Genomic DNA, 15032 nt, shown 5'->3' on the forward strand with positions numbered 1-15032 from the left:
ACTGAGATGTATTTCCTGGAAGCAGCACATTGTTGGGTCTTGTTTTTAATCCATCCCACCACTCTGTGTCTTTCTATTGGAGAATTCAATCTATTTACATTTAGAGTGATATTGAAATAAGAGGGCTTAATGTTGCTATTTTATCACTCATTTTCCAGTTCTTTTGCATTTGCTTTGTTTCTTGTCCTGTGTTTTTCAGACTACAAATTCAGTTTGGTAGTTCTGTATGATGGTTTTCTTAGCTTTCTCTTCATTTATCATATGTGTCTCTGTTCTGTTTATTTGTTTAGTGGTTACCATGAGGTTTGTATTAAAAAATCTCATTGATGAGATAGTCCATTTTCTGATGGCCTCTTATTTTCTTAGACTGAGCCCATCCTATCCGTTTCCTCTTCCCCTTCTATGTTATTCTCGTCATAATTTATTCCATCTTGTGTATGAGTTTGTGTTTAAAGTGATGAGGTTATATTTATTTTTCGTGTTTTCCTCCCCTTAATCTTTGATGTTATAATTAAATGTTTGATACTCTATTCTGATAGAGAGCTGTAATTTTTCTGATTTTTGTCTACCTATTTTTCTCCTTGCTCAAAGCTTTGTATCCCTTTTTTGTTTTTTTTGTTTTTTTTTTTTTTTCAGGCATGAGGGGCTTCTTGAGCATTTCTTGTGGTGGGGGTCTTGTGGCAATGAACTCCCTTAGATTTTGTTTATCTGGAATATTTATTATTTCTCCATCATATCTGAAGGATATTTTTGCTGGATAGAGTATTCTTGGCTGAAAGTTTTTGTCTTTCAGAATTTTGAATATATCATTCCACTCTCTCCTAGCCTGTAGAATTTCTGCCGAGAAATTGGCTGAGAGCCTGATTGGGATTCCTTTGTAAATTTTTTTTTTCTTGCTGCCCTTAATATCTTTTCTTTGTCATTGACTTTTGCCAGCTTTACCACTATGTGCCTTGGAGAAGGTCTTTTTATGTTGGTATATTTAGGAGGTCTACTGACTTCATTCACTTGTATTTCCAGCTCCTTCCCCAGGTTTGGGAAGTTCCTAGGTATTATTTCTTTGAACAAGCTCGCTGCACCTTTTTCCCTCTCTTCTCTCTCTGGAATACCTGTAATCCTTATGTTGCATTTCCTAATTGAGTTGGATATTTCTCAGAGAATTTCTTCATTTCTTTTTAGTCTTAGATCTCTCTCCTCCCCCATCTGGAGCATTTCTGCATTCCTATCCTCAATAATGCTAATTCTTTCCTCCATATGGTTAGGTTTGTTCTTTACAGATTCCAGATTTTTCTATATCTCCTCCATGGTGTTTTTCATCTCCGACATTTCTGATTGGTTTTGATTTATAGTTTCAATCTATTTTGTGAAGAAGTTCGTGACATCATTGAATGGCCTATCTGTGTTTTCTTGTAATTCATTGAGCTTTTTTATGATAGCTATTTTGAATTCTCTGTGGTTTAGCTTATACATTTCTGTGCCTTCAGGATTGATTTCTGGGTGCTTGTCATATTCCTCCTAGTCTGGAGATTTAATATATTTTTGCATACTGCTTGAGGGCATGGGCTTATTTTTCCTCATTCTGAAAATATCCGGTTGCAGTTCCCACCTGCCGCCACTAGGTGGGGGTAAACCTGTGTATTTTGAGGACGCCATCACTCCAGTGGTCAGACTGCCTAAGTGATGGTGGGGACACATGGGTGGCTGACCTGATTTTCTGGCCATGGTGACCAAGACTGAAGAAGCAGCCCCAGGAAGGCTCGTGAATATCTGCAGAGGGGCCCCCTGGGGAGAGGACTTCCTGTGACTGGAGGGGAGGGGGCTTGGAGCTGGATTAACTTGAGTCCTTAAAGATGTGACTCTTGTTTGCCCAGACTGTGAGGCGCTGACATACCATGTACTCAGAAACCATTCATGTATTCATTCATTCCTTCATTCACTCCTCCCACATAGTACATAAGGCACCTACTATGTGTAGGCCCTGTGCTGGGCTGGGACTACAGAGATGAGAAGACCCTGTTCAGCACTGCTGGAGCTCCCTGCTGGGCAGGGTGATAAGTGTTCCCTGGAGTTTTCCAGGCCAAGGTCTGGGAGCCCTGAACAAGAAGAGGTTAGGCTGATGGAGTGTGGGCTGAGAATCTCTATAGACTCCGTGTCTGAAATGAACTTGAGGACTTCTGAGCATGAGGAAGCTGGAAACCCCACTCCCTCCCTCATGTTTTCTAGGTCCTGGAGTGGGGCTTATTGGGACCTCGGACCTCAGTGTCCCCCAGCCCCTCAGGACCAGACCGTGCTGTAAAAATCACCATGGGTGACTTGGCAGAGGCTGGGTGGAGGGGAGGGGGAACCTCAGGAGAACAATGTCAAGGTTAGGAGTGGGGCTGATGGGAGCCTGAGAAACAGGGCAGGTGCACAGACTCGGCCCACAGTTTAGTCACAGGGACAAGATTCTCAGGTGGCAGCTGTTACATCTTGAGTGAGGCCCACTAAGAGGCTGGCCTGTGGGCTGGCAGGGTTTCTCCTCAAAACCAGGTGGAAGTACTGGGGGTTCACTGAGTGGGTTCAGTGGGGCTGAGTGAGGGGTTTGGTGTTTGGTGATGGGGGCCAGGACTCAGTGGGGGGAATCTTACTGAGAGGGTGGAACCTGGGTAGGGTTTTAAGGATCCATCTGACTCTCCGACTCTTGGTCCCTGAATCACTTCGGGCCTCTTCATTCCCCAACCCGCTCCCTCTGCCCCGGCTGGGAGTGGGGGGGTCTCATGTAGACCGAGGCTGAGGGCCCTCTCCCTACTGAGACCTGTTGGTGGAGGGCCCTGGCATGGGACAGCGGCCAGTTTCTCACATTCTGAAGGCTCGAGGTCTGTATTCACTGCTGGGCCAGCTGGGCGGGGGTTCTGGAGCCTGACTCTTAGCCCTTTCCTGTCACCATCCTCTGTCCCTGGGGTCCAAGATCCTTATGCACTAGGATGGTAGTGGTTCTGATGTTCTTCCCTTGGGGAAGGAGTATTGAAAGGCAATGGCTAACCTAACGTGCCGTGTTAGTGATGGTGGCATCTCAGGCATTGGGTGGCATGTGGTGGTGGCATTCCTTGGGAAATACACTTCAAGGACGCAGGCCTCCCTGTGAGGAAGCCAGAGGCAGAGGGCACCCTGGCTGCTGTAGTACCAGCCATGTCCTCCTGGGGGCAGCAATGCCCAGCCTAATCACAAATGCCCACCTGCACCCCATTTAGGTTGCACCTGGGAGGTGGGGGGCGCCTTACCTGGAAACCACAGGGCTGGGAAGACCTTGCGATCCTAGCCTACCCTCACATCAAACAGATGGGGAGATTGAGACCCAGTGGGAGTCTCACCTGTCCAAATCCACACAGGGAGCACCCTGATTTTTCCTCGTCACCCGACTACCGCAGCCTGTGCGTGGTGGGGGAGGCTGGGGGTGTCTCTGTGTGTGAGGGAGACACTTGTTGGGGTTTCAGGGTGCATCAATCCAGAACCACCATGGCCTTGGTGCCACTCCCGGTGTGTGTGCTCCTCTGAACTCACCAGGCATGGTGGCTAGATGGCTGTGTTCTCATTTAGGGGTTCCTGAAGGGCCTGGGTCTGCACCCTGCCAAACCGCAGGCCTGTGTGCCTCTGGGAGACTCTCTGGGTCTCCCTGTTCTTGTCTGGGAATGAAACAGCACCCCCTCATGGGCTGGTTGTGAGGATTAAATAAGTTCATATATGCAAATTGATTAGCCTAGTGCCTGGTGATAGTGGATGGGCTTCAAATTCAACCTCTCCCATTAGAAAGGGTCCCCTATTCTCCCTGACAACTGACATTGAAACTGAGGATGAAAGGCTTAAAGTTTCCCCGGATTACGGTGAAACTGTGTCTTGTACCAACAAGGTTAACGTGGGAAACAAAATAACCAAAGTTTCTGAGCTTGCCTTGCAGAACAGCAGGTGGACCGCTGATAAGAGAGGAACTTGGTACCAGCCCCCCGCCTGAAGAAGCATCTTGCAGGAACATTGAGAAGCTGGAATGACTGATTGTAAACTTTAGATGAAAAGACTGAAAATCCACCACATGCAACACATAGAACAGATAGTCACGCCTGTGCAGAGGACTCTTGGAACTTCAGACCCCAAGGCCACATGTTCCCTCTCCCCTACTTAGAACTCCAAATAAAAACCCTGCTTGTAGCTTTCTGGGGCATTCAGGATTACAGCGTGAGCTTCCTGCTCTCCTTGCTCAGCGCTTTGCAAGAAAATTTCTACTCTCTTCCGCTACACCTGGTGTCAGAGATTAGCTTGCTGGACAACAGGTGAGCAAACTCACTTCAGGTTTGATATCAAATTGGTGACCCAGATGGGAGCTAGTCCCAAGTGGACGTCTCACCTGTGGCACACCAGCCTCCGGCTGCCTGAGCCCTCGTCTCAGGGACAGCCCTGAGTGACCGGCCGCTCACCAGACATCGTGGCCCACGGTGCTTTTGCTTTTGTTGGTGGAAGACACTTGGGGACTTGGGATGACGTCTCTTGTAAGCAGCGGGAAGTTTTTGTTTTTGTCTTTGTGCTAACCTTTTCCTACAGGACTGGCCGAGAATCATGGGTAATCAAGCTCTCTTACCCTGGCAGCCCTCTGGGCTCCATCTGTTTTGGGTTGCAATGGGCGTCCTTTTGTTGAGTTTCCTCGTTAACTGACAGTAACATTATTTTTCCTTTCTTTTGTTTGCCTCTGTTTGAGGGGTTTTGTTCCACGTTACTGGAGTTTGTTTGGGGGGAGCCCCCAATTTGTTGAAAGGCCTAGAGATTTTTCACTCACAGAGGAACGCTTTGGTCCCATTTGTTTTGGTACGTGTGAGTGTGCATGTGTGTGTGTGGATGGTGCCACAATGGGAAACTCAGATTCGTTTCCCAGTGGCAGCCCTCTAGGTTGCATATTGCAAAATTGGAATGTGTTCAGTTATGAAACTATGAAAAAGAAAAGATTGATATTCTTCTGTAATACAGCTTGGCCACAGTACTCCTTAGGTTCAGGAGAATGGTGGTTCCTAAATGGATCTGTTGATTATAATACTATTTTGCAATTAGAATCATTTTGCAAAAATAAATAAATAAATAAATAAATAAATAATGAAAATGGAATGAAATTCCTTATGTGCAGGCTTTTATGTTGCTGTACCAGAATGAGCCTGTTCTGAAAATGTGCAAGATCATGATTCAGCATCCCGACTCCTGCTGGGCTGAGGAAGGGAACCCATAATCTGTGTTGCGAGGAACAATTATTGAATCCAATTCTCCTGCTGCTCCCCCACCCATGATGGTGGAGTGACAGCTATTGAGCCAGGAGGGCCTCCTGCCCCTGGCCCAGGATGGCCTCCACTGGGGAGGGGGGAGGATGGAGCTGGGATGGGTACTCCCTCCCATACCAGTCAAGGGACTTTTTCTCAACAAGGTGGAAATTTTTAAAAGAGGTTTTTAAAAAATAAGGTGAATAAGAGAGGTATAAGAGTTGATAAAGTTAAGATAAAACTTTGTAAAAAAATTTTGGTATATTTAGTGAGCTTTATGTGAGTTAATTGCATCTCTTTTGCCTGATTGCATTATAGATTATGCTGTGGGGATAAACATTGCATCTCACTGGGGAACGTCTCCCCTACTTGATATGGTAAGAGCATATTAATCCACCCTTCAGGCAATATTAATTAAACATGCTAAAGGAGAGCTCACCTTAAAATGGCCATTCTGGGGAACATCTCTTTCTGATAAATCCACTGTAAGGCCCACCCTTAAGAGAGAGAATTCATAAACCTCTCACAATAGAATACACTCTTGATTAATATGCAGAGGCTTCTAAAAGACAAAATGACTTCAAAAACAGCTCTAAAGAGGATCCTAACAGCAAAAAGAAAAGAATCTTTACTAAAAATCTTTGGCCATCTGAACAGGTTTATCTGCCAGAGGAACAATTTGGATCCAACAGTTCTTTTGAGTTTTGTACCTGAGACACGGCTAAAATTTTGAAGATCTCTGTTTGTGTTTATCTGGCTGTTTATGTACGTAAGTCTCTCTACGTATTTGTCTGCCTGTGGATGGTATAATTTCTAGAGGAGCTCTATTTAATTGGCTTGAAGTAAGTACTTATATAAATTATTTCTAAATGTAACAGAAACTACCACAGAGGTCTTTCAAGTGAACATGATAGAAAATGATCTTTGTTAAATAAGAGCTTGTTTGAGTTTGCTGGCTTAATTGAAATAAACATGTTTTCAGAGTTATCAACATTGGATACAATACACACATGTTATCTCTGTTACAAAATTTGCCAGCAAAAAGTAATAACTTAGAATAATAGCTGATTTTGTTTAATGTCTCATGAGGGTTTTGTAGGCAATCTAAATGTAATTGTTGAGAACAGGTCAACTAAATAGATGTAAAATGATGAAAGATTTTGGGGCAGCTTTGTAACAATCATTATGTATCACTTAAAACAACTTAAGATGATGGCTAACTGCTTTAATGTCACATGAAATTTTTGTGAGTATTCTAAACCTAATTGTTGGGGACAAATAATTTAGATAGATAGATGAAAATGGGTAAAAGTTTTTGAGTGCAATCATTATGTTTTATGATCTGTATACTTGAAAAACAGCTTCTAAAATCTTTTTGGTAACTTGGAACTTTAGAGTTTTGCTAAATGAAGTTAAATGATAGAAGTTTGTTGAGTATCAAGGCGATTTCCACATAAGATAAATATTACACATTGATTATAAGGGATAGATTTGTCTGCCTTTGGTTTAGTATCTTAGAGAAACTGAAAGATGCTTAGGTTTAATGATAAACATGTTTGGGGCATGCTGAGGAATTTTCTATGAGAAAGTACATGTTTCTGTATACAAGGAAAGTCAAATGTATGTTTTCAGTAAAGAAGGTATAAGAATAGAAATATTTTTGTTTGTTTTGTTAAGAAAGATAAATTTGTCCTAAAGTACTAGGAAAGAAAAAAGAAAAGAAAACACATGGGACAAATTCTGAATCTAAAAAGTAAGTTACAGGAGGTTTGTGGAAGTAAAACCCTGAGGAGTTTTGTGCATGGTCAAGTTGGCTGAGATTAAAATGAATTCAATTAAGTGAATGAGTTTCAATAGCAAGGGTAAGCTGGTGCAAAATTAGAATTTGGTGTTCTCTCCCTTCAAAGGATGATTTTTTTGAAATTTTGGTCTGCTTTTGATAAAGAGCCTATAGAGGGTTTTTCTCTGCCTTTGAGTAAGTCTACCTAGGGGACAAAAGTTCTATACTTTGTTAAAATAATTTCCTATGTTCGAAAAGACTGAGGTCTCTCTATTATTCTGTTTTTTTTTTTAACTGTTCAAACTCTCTCTGTTTGCCTTTGATGTGTTCTGTTGTCACTTTGATTGAATGGATAACTAAGCATTGTTTCATATTTGACTGGGTGTTTTAAACACTTTTGATAATTTTGACAAACTTCCCCCAAGGTTTGAAAGTCTTTCTTTTGACTTAAATAGGAACTTTGAGAATTTCCAATGGGCCCTGGGAATTCTCAAAGAATTCGTTCTCTTTTTCTATAAAGAGAGATATTAAACTAATTAGACTTATTTAGTATGTTACATTACATGGGAAACATTGTTAAATAAATGATGATAAACCTTCCTAGATTATATTGTGTGGGTAAATGTTATTAATATAAATACTTTTAAAAAATTATATAACGTTCCTAAAATTCTGACCTGTCTTGCTTATCCATCATAATTCTGGTTATTATTTCAAAATATTATATGTCACAGAAATGACCAAGTGTTTTTGTCAATTGTCATTTTTGAATGTTTTGTTATTTGCAGACAGTTGTTTTACTCTGATGTTTTTGCATATATATTTCATCTTTAGAGAGATTCATGGACAGGACTCTGGCACTTGATCTAGAATGCAGGTTTCTGATAAACATTCAGATTATAAAACTGAGCTGGAGAAGAAATTACAGAACTCTAACAGTGAAACTGATGGCCTCATAAAACTGCTAACAGAAGATCAAGATCAAGAATTAATTATATGAGACTGAGTAAATTGATGAGGATGTTTATAATTTTTGTGACTTTTCATTTGAAATATTGCTGACTTTCTTAATGTTTTGTTTTCCCTGATTCAAGTGAATCTTTTTCTCTTTTCTCTTAAGAAACTATGACTTATAGCAATTTGTATGGGGAATTGAATCATATATCTTTTTTCCCCTATCTGATCCCTCCAGAATTTGAAAACTCTTCATGAGTGAGCATTCTTATTTTCATGGCAATATAGTTATTTGCATAGGTTCAATAAGAATCTCTTCTCCTAAGAGTGGGACACAATTGGAAAGGCTAGTTACATTACCCAGGCTTTGACTAGAATGTCATATTTGAGTGAAACATACATAAACTCAGATATGACCAAACAGCTTTAAGGATTTAAGAATTAAGCTTTAAGGAGTCAAGACAAGGATTGATTTTATAGGATAAATAAAACCACTTGGAAATATTGGCCTGGTACCTTGCTTACAGGGTTCCCAGCAACCTCACCAGGCGAGTACAGAAGGTCACTTCCCTGGTAGGTGCAAGAACCTCGGGATATTTTGGGGACCTTGAAAAGAGAGGAATTCACCCAAATCTGTAAGCATTGCAGGCAGAGTCTGATGACAAGCACTTGGCTTGGCTTTCCTGGCCTCAGGGGGCCTTTAAAGTTCAATCTGAGATTCCTTACAAAAAGTTCCAGTAAAACAGATTTAAAAGAGCCTATATGATCAACTGCAATTCTTTCTGTATTTATGTCGATAATTGGTCCAAGGTTATTGAAACTGGACTTATTTTGAGAGCCAATGAGTCTTAATTAGGATATCTTTTGTAAAAATGAGAGTGATTTTAGAGACAAAAATTATGTGTCAATAGAAACTATAATACACATTTATGGATGTTGGATTCTGGTTCTGTTAATTGTCTGTGAGGTTTCTGTTTTCTCTCTGCAAGCTGAAGCTGGACAACATGATGTAAACTTAAGAGAGAACACCATGATGGCCCATGCTCAGACATTCTTCACGCCTGTTGCTGTATAGGCCACTCAAAAAGTTTAACTGAGCACCTTATGACGTCATCAGAGACATTTATAACTGCAGGGGATACCTCAACCCTGACATCTAGAAATCTTCTTGACTGGACATCCCCTAGGCTCAGGAATTGATTTGTAATTTGCTCCAACCATTAACCTTGTTTTCTTTCTGTTTCTCTGGAAATGCTTCTTGTTAAATAGCTGGTTACCTGCCTCACAATATAGGCTGAACTTTGGGTGACCCTTCCTATGTTCTAGGGATGATTGAAAAAACCCAGAGAGAAGTCTAATTAAGGAACTAGACACTGTCAGATGTTCATCTGCACCATCTTTGTCATGGAGACTGAATCCTATTACAATCCTGGAAACACAAGCACCCGGAAGATCAACTGGGTGCTGGATGGGACTGTACGAGAAATGCCACAGTGAACAGAAACCATGCCACAGAAGAACATCACAACCGGGATCACCCAAACCTTGGCTGGCTTCATACTCTAGACACTGACTTCTCCGAATGGACCAGTGAACTTCTGATAGACTTCAAATTGCCTTACAGAAGACAGTTTCCTAAAGATGAGTAATGAATGACTAGCAGGTCCTTACTGTAATTGTTGGACTATTAGACAGCAGGCTGTTTGGCTACATCAGATGTCACTAAAATATTAGTCAGGCAGAACATGCCTTGCTCTTGCCCACTTGGTACCTGAGAATAACTTTAAAATAAAGGTAGAACAATTTCACTCCTCTGACCTCAAACCTCGCCCTTTCACAGCAGGAAGCAGCTAGAGCAGTCTTCACCCCCATTCCCCAGATTGAGGAATGATGATACAAGAGGGGAGATTGAAACTGAGGATGACAGAGTTAAAATTTCCCTGGATTAGGATGAAACTGTGCCTTATACCCCACAAGTTTAATGTGGGAAACAAAATAACCAAAGTTTCTGAGTTTACCTTGCAGAACAGCAGGTGGACCGATGATAACAGAGGAACTTGGTAACAGCCCCCTGCCTGACCAAGCATCTTGCAGGAACATTGAGAAGCTAAAACGACTGATTGTAAACTTTAGACGTCAAAGATTGAAAATCCACCACATGCAACGTGTAGAACAGAAAGTCACGCCTGTGCAGAGGACTCTTAGAATTTCAGCCCCCAAGGCCACGTGCTCCCCCTCTCCTTCCTAAAACCCCAAATAAAAACCCTTGCTTGTAGCTTTTGGGGGAGATCGGGATTCCAGTGTGAGCTGCCCATTCTCCTTGCTCAGCGTTTTACAATAAAATTCCTACTTTCTTCTGCTACACCCATTGTCAGAGATTGGTTTGCTGAGTGACAGTGAGTGAACTTCAGGCTCTCCTCCCCTCCCCTCCCCCACCAACCAACAAGAACCACACAGACATAAGTATGGAATTTTATCTTATTTTAATTAACAAAAATAATTGTACCACCGAATGAAGTTGCTTTTTGTGTGGGTAAGAAGGGAGGAAAAAAATAAAAAGCAATACGCCCAAAGAAAAAGACCTTTTTATGTTCATCTGTACAAACATATCTGCTAAGGCAAACGCAATCCAGGGCCAAAGCGGCTGCACTGGGGTCGGTACCTCCTAAACTCTGCAGATTCTAAGGCCAAAAAAATAAAACCTCTGCAAGTCCAATGGGAGTCTCAGGGACGCTTGGGTCGTTTGACTAAAATAAAGGGTTATCAACTTAAAAAGCAGTGACATTGGCATGACACACACTGAAAGTTGCATAACTGTGGCCTCGATGGCCATTCCCTCATTTCCACTGGGTGACGGGCACGGTTTCACGACACACCAATGGACACAGACACACACAGAGACACCATACCTGTGAGCGAGCACATTGGGAGCTGCATGGGACCAGGCCGGTGGCTGAGGCCCGTCTGGAGATGGGAACTGGGTGGGCTGGGATCCCCAGGCTTCCTCAGGGTGTGGGTGTGATGGGACAGGTCCCGTCGCTGGTGACAAGGTGGTGGACATCACTGGGGGAAGGATGGTGTGAAAGGACCGAGCGAGGCCCCCTGCTCTCCACCGCCTGGTCCACGCAAACCACTTAAAGCACTTCTTGGACGCCTCCTGGAGAATGGAGATGGGCGCTGGGTTCCTTCCCTATGAAGGGCCAGTCCCTCTTCCCCACCCTGCTCTCTCCAGAGCCCCTGGGACACTCAGGCTATTCTGGGGGGCCTAGGGGGTGGTGTTTTAGGGGGTGGTGTTTCTGCCCCCAGACCCTTCCCTGCCCATGATCCATGGCATGGCTGGCAGAGCGTGAGCCTGTGAGGTAGATTGGCACAGCTGCCCCTCACCCTGCCTGGCTGGGCCCAGAGAGCTGGGGTCTACAAGTCAGCATGGGGCGCCAGGGGCCTGGGTCCCTTCGTGAAGATGGAGGTCCCCCGCCTTGACTTCAGCAGAGGGGAGGCAGGGCTGGAGAAACAGGTGCTGGGGGTGGGAGCCCCTGGGCCTCTGATCAGCTCCTTAGGCCCAGCTCTATGGAGCCGGCCACACTTCTTGCCATCTGTCACACCCCAGTCTAGGAAGGGGCTCAGAGGGCCCCAGGGCCAGTGCAGCCTGCTGGTTAAGGGCAGGTGGCCTGCAGCTCCTTGAAGGCTGCTTTCCGCTGCTTCATCTCCTCCGCCTGCTTCTTCCTCTCCTCCTGCTCCGCCTTGATCTCCTCCTCAAAGCGGCTGGACTCACTGATGGCCTGGATCTGGGGGGAGGGGGCCAGGCGGGTCACGGTGGGCAGGGTCTCTGCGCCTCCACTGTGGGCTTGCTCTGGGGTCCTTCCAGCCTGCAGTTCTGCTGTGCCCCTCCCACCAACGCACGCACAGCTCTGCCTCTCACTAGCTCTGGCCCTGGGGCGGGCACTGCATTCACCTCTCTCAGCCTCAGTTTCTCCGTTTAGAGCCTGCTGCTCAGTCACTCTGACCTCACGGACTGTTGGGAGGATTAAAAGAGATACCGCACAGTCAGTGGCTGCTGCATGGCATGGCTCCTCGATGTGGGAGCTTCTGAGGTTGCCATCCTCACCCTGTTTCCCGTCCTGGGGAGCCCAGCTGCACACCTGGTCCCACTGATGAACCCTGAAAGATGCCATCAACCCTAGAAGCCCAGAGGGAGGCAGGAGCAGCCTTGAGAAGCAATGTCTTAGCTCACATGGGAAGAGGGAGAAACATGGAAAGGCAGGTGCCCTGGGGGGGCAGGACCCAGGAGCCATATGTGTCCCTTCCATCTAAATGTGTGCTGAAAGGGAAGGGTGCTGTGCATGTAGGTGGCTTCTGGGGCTCATCATCCTCCCTACAGGCTAGGGCTGGCGGGGCTGGTGTCTCTGAGAGGCCCCAGGAGCCAGTGCTGTGTTTCTGGGCCTGCTCTGCTGTCTCTTGGGCTCACTCTTTAAGGCCCAGTCCTTTGAGGCTAGTGGCTCTGTGTGCCAGGGGCAGCTCAAAGTGGTCCCTGTCCCCTCTCTGACAGTACATACCCCTTACCCACCCCCGGCACAGGGACAGAAAAGGGAAGCTGGAAAAGATCACAGCCTGGATGGGAGGGGACAGAGCCAGGAGGGCATACTGTGGGCCTTGCCCAGCTCGGCCGGGGTGTCAGCTTCCTGTCTCCTGTCTGCAGCCTCAGCAGGGACAGGAAGGGGAAGCGCTGGCCCTCGAGCTAACCCAGGGTCCTGTTATAGCCAGGTCACCGCCCTTCTTGGGCAGGGTCAGGCCCCTCCACCCCGGGCTCCACTCATCCTCCGGTTCCTCACCTTGGCCTCAAAGAAGCTCTTGGCCCCCGTGACGCCCTTGGTGGAGACATCGATCTCGGAGAGGCGGGCCAGCACGTGCAGCCCGCTGTCCTCCTGCAGCTCCCCAGCCGCTGCCTTGCGGAAAATCAGGAGGAACTGCGCAGGGAGAAATGTGCGTGGGGTCAGGGAGAGAGGGAAAGGGGCCGGAGTCCCTGGCCACACCCAGGCCCATTCTCAGGCCTTCCGGAGAAATAGGTTTATATCATTATGAAAAAGACCACCCCTCACCTGCATGAGCCTTCCTCGAGTCTTCCAAACCTCTGATCCGTCTACGCTGTTCTGCCTCTCCAAGGAGCCACCATTTCATCCAAACACCCTGAGATGATGAGTGGGGAAAGAGCCCCCTGGCTGGACGGGGGTGACATCGCCTCCCTCCCCTCCCAAGTCTTGGGTCCCCTGGCATCCACTTACTCTGCAGCCTTCCCCAGCCCGTGACATAGCAGAAGTAGTTGTTGGGTGGAATGCTGCCACGGCCGCCCAGCTGGATCTTGTCGCTTATGGTGTTGGTTGGCCAGTTTGAGCAGAGCAGTGTCGTTCCTGGGTTGGTAAGGAGGCAGATCACAAAGAGAGGATTGAGTGTTCCTGCCCCAATTTCATTTCTGATTCTAGCTCTAGCTGGAACCACTGAACCCCCTCCTCAGCCAGCCCGAATGTGAATCTTGCTTCTGTCGGGGCTGTGATGGATTGGGGAGCAGCTGTGGTTAAATCCCAGGATTGCATTTTGTACCTAGTGGAGCTTGGAGCCATAAATTCCCCTAAGCCCTTTCAGGGGAGTGTTCAGAACAGGGCGGGCAAATAGGTTTTGTCTTGAATGTCCACTCTCATGGATTAGCCGTGGCTGCCTGGTGGGCTGTGTTGACAAGGATGCTGAGACTCTGTCCAGGGTCAGCAAGGAAACACATCCATGGTTGCTTGGTGATGGCTGTCCTGTCATACACTTCCCGTGTTTGGTTTAGAAAATGGCAAGAGGTGCTCATGTCAAAGGCTTTCTGCCTTTTACTCTTTGCTCTCCCTTCCGCCTTGACCTCTTCCGCCAGATTCATCCCTTTGCCTCACTCTCTTGTCGAGGAAACTGTTAGTGATTGGCAGATTGTATTTTCCACGATGGCTGCAATGAGATCTCCCATCATATAGGCTCTTGTTACGATGTGATCTTGACAATCCGTGCACCAAGAAGTAGGGCCTGGGTGGGGAGTGGGGTCTGGGGGCCTGTGATAGGGTGGAAGTGACATCATGTGACTTCTGAGACTAGGTCACAAGAGAAGATACAGCTTCTGCCTGGTCCCCGGGACTTCTGTTCTTGGAACTCAGCCTCTGTGCCATGAAGAAGCCCAGGCCACACGGAGAGGCCACACGTGGATGGTCTGGACAAGAGTCCCAGCTGACAGCCAGCATCAGCCCCTCGTAGGTGAGGGAGGAAGCCTTCGAGATGCTGCAGCCCCGGCCACTGTCTGTCTGCAACCCCATGAGAGACTCTGAGTGAGAAGTGCCCAGCGGAGCTGTCAGACCCGAGAGATCATTACTATCTATGACTGCAGCTCTTTTAAGCCATTATGTTTCTGAGCGATTTGTTATAAAGCGACAGATCACCAGAAGAGTGACGCGCATTGATAGGACAGATACTAAAGGTCCTTAGGGCCGACAGCCTGCTCAGTTCTAACACACTTTCTTAGCCATCTCTCCCATAATTCCTCTTCACTATGCTCCCTTCCTGCTGGACAGCTCTGGTCACTGCCCCAGCACCACCTGCCCATTCTGTGACTGTCCCTTGTCCTGGCACTTCCCCTGACTTGAAAAGCCCCGTCTCCACTCTCTGCCCACCATATCCTCCCCATCTCTCAAGGCCTTCCTTGATGCATCTTGTGTTGTTTTATGGCTTTCTGGAGTCTTGCGTGTGTGCCTCACCCAGCTGACAAGCCCTTTGAGGGCAGGGACTGACTCATGACTGAGGGACCCTCCTCATCCTCTGTGAGCCATCATCAGCGCTGGACCACAGCAGGCTGACTGGATGAGGGAACGCCGAGGGTTATGACCACAGGGCGTCCTCTTGCTCTCCAGGGGCTGTGATGAGGAGTCTTCTGGAAGATCTGGCAGAGTGAGGTCTCCGGGCAGCTGTTCAAGAGTGGCATCTTGGGCTGCAGAAGAGGCCATGCACAT

Source organism: Ceratotherium simum, chromosome 22 (assembly GCF_057802395.1).
Source record: "Ceratotherium simum simum isolate JZ-2026a chromosome 22, ASM5780239v1, whole genome shotgun sequence".
Taxonomy (NCBI): domain Eukaryota; kingdom Metazoa; phylum Chordata; class Mammalia; order Perissodactyla; family Rhinocerotidae; genus Ceratotherium; species Ceratotherium simum.